This window comes from Nerophis ophidion, linkage group LG18 (assembly GCF_033978795.1).
Source record: "Nerophis ophidion isolate RoL-2023_Sa linkage group LG18, RoL_Noph_v1.0, whole genome shotgun sequence".
Taxonomy (NCBI): domain Eukaryota; kingdom Metazoa; phylum Chordata; class Actinopteri; order Syngnathiformes; family Syngnathidae; genus Nerophis; species Nerophis ophidion.
Window position 1 is genome coordinate 15,526,687 of NC_084628.1, and position 2,428 is coordinate 15,529,114.

The window sequence follows — 2,428 nt, forward strand, 5'->3', positions numbered from 1 at the left end:
CGGACAGCAATTGTACATGTTTGCTGTATGTAAGGACAGACATATTGTACATCTCACTATGGTTTGCTCTTAGAGGAAAACATGTTTTCACCTAACTTTTACTGTAACTTTGTTTTGGTTTTTGTCCGAAAAATACACACTTCCTGGTGACTGCCTCCCCCCTCCCCCCCTTTTTTTAAGGGGTGTTAATTTCCTGTAAATACTTTCTTCCTTGCTGTTGCTATGCAAGCCCCATTCAGTTACAGCTTTTTAAAAAAAAACAAATTGTATTATATGTGAATTGTGTGGCTGCCGCGCCATAACATTTTTTTTTAGTTCCTTTTTTTTTAACACTTTGTTAATAATCGCCATGAATTAATATTATTACTGTAATTATTACGACAAATTGTTTTTTTGCACTGCAACTTTTTTGGTGACAAGCACAAAAGACCAAGCTCCTGCTGACATGAAGAAGAAGAAGATGTGAAGAGGAGTTTCTGTACTGTAAAGTAAGGAAGAAGATAATTATATACAAAATGTACAGAGAGATTTCTTTTTGTTGTTTTCGATGAAAAGATGGCCACGGCGGCACAATGGACAGGAAGTTGTCATGTTAGGCAACCGCGGCGAATAACTGGTCAGTTGTTGGGCGACCACTCATATTTTTTTGACGTACCAGCCAGCGGTGGTTTTAGCTTAAATGGCACCCTGGGCGTGAACCCCTTTCGGCGTAAGCTTGCCGAAAGGGGTTCCACTCAAGCTCACCACTCGGTTTAGTTTCATTCATGTGAGCAATATTGGAGAATGCCACCTTGCCTTTGTGTTAAAACCGCCACTGGTTCCTAGGAGTCCTGCTAGATGGAGACAACATTCCAGTGCACCATCCTTTGTTTACATCTTTTTTTTTACACATCTTTAAGCATTTTTTTTCATATATAATTGACTTTTTTAGGAGCGCTTAACCTTGTTTTTTTTCCCGCTATTTATTGAGTGTGCGAGCCACTTGCACATTCCGATGCCTGTGCAGTTTCCCTCTCGCCGCTCCGATGGAGACGAGCCTTGTACATTACTTGGTAACACAACACTTCAGACGATGTCATTCTCGTTTCTTTGTTTGCCTTTTACCCACTTTACCGAAACTGCTGCTTTACGACGTTTTCAACATTATTGTTCGGGATTTGTGTGGTGAGTTGAGAATGTTCTTTTTTTTTTTAATCGCTAAAAAAGTTGGGGTAGCTTTTTTTTTTTTTAATACCACCGTACTAAATAAATATATGGAAAAACAAATGTTTATGTAATTTTAGCATTTGTATCATTTTGTAACAAGTTGCCCACCCAGACTTTTACCAAGTTTCATCCATTCATTCCCACAGTGGTCAGTGTTCTAAGAAATGAGGTGCAAACGAGTATCTCAGGTTACTTTACATTCTGCTGGTGTTTATGTATATATGTGTATATATTTAAATATATATGCAGTATATCCATACTCCGCAACATTCCGATTTCCCTGTCATGTCCTTGTCTTTTTTCTGCTGTTTTTTGTTTTGTTTTTTTAAGAAGTCACCTAAAAAAAAAGACCATACCAAATTGAGATTGCTATTTATGTCTAATAGTGTTCCCTTAATGCTCATTGTTTTACTTTGAAACCACAGCCTCCTTTTTGTATTTATTTAAAAAAAAGTAAATAAAAAGTCTATTGTGGAATATGCATACAGATGTGTGGTATACGAGATGTGTTTTTTTATGTAAAGTTGACTGTGTGAGGCGAGCAAAGGAAGTCAAAATAAAACGAAAGGAAGAAAAAACTTTTTTCTCAATATTGTTGGTTCTTTGAAACCTCTCTGTGTGTTGCCTTTTTCCTAATAAAAAACAAAAAAAGATGACTAAAAAGTGAAATCTTTCTGTACAGTCCTGCTGGGGTGATCCAATGTCATTTCTACCGTACTTTTCCTTTCTCTGTAAAACACCTTCTGTATTCACTTGCATGTCCTCCTCCAAAAAGACAGTGGATGTAGAAAAGTCAAAGGTCACATCTTCATGACCTGTACGATAAAGACATCAATGTTCTTTTGTTTCCTTGTACCCGGCTCAATATCAAATAAAATATTTTTGAAAAATGACATTTTGTGTCATGACTCGAGGGTTTAGTGCAAATGACTTTTTAAAAAAAGTGTCCTACACACATTTGGTCCACCAAACTCAGCAACAAACTCACTTTTAGACATGCAAACGAGAGGATGGATGCCTTATATTTGTACGCGTGTATAAAAAAAAAAAAAATATATATATATATATATATGAATGTATGTAATTATATATATGAATGTATATTTATATATGTGTATATATGTATGTTTATATATTCATGTGTGTACACGTATATAAATGTATGTATATATAAATGTATGTGTGTTTGTGTGTACTGTTTGTATTTATGTACAGTATGTGT

The 2,428-nt window shown here is 35.5% G+C and overlaps 1 protein-coding gene across 11 annotated transcripts in view; it reads left to right on the forward strand.

Moving 5' to 3' along the window:
• robo2 (roundabout, axon guidance receptor, homolog 2 (Drosophila)) overlaps positions 1 to 2,099 on the forward strand; it is a 1,004,723-nt gene extending 1,002,624 nt beyond the window's left edge. For all 11 annotated transcript variants that reach the window (XM_061877321.1, XM_061877317.1, XM_061877314.1 and 8 more), the window contains one exon: positions 1 to 2,099. This exon is cut by the window's left edge and continues 97 nt beyond it. The gene's annotated coding sequence lies outside the window, so the exon portion shown is untranslated.
• Positions 2,100 to 2,428: the final 329 nt, after the last annotated feature.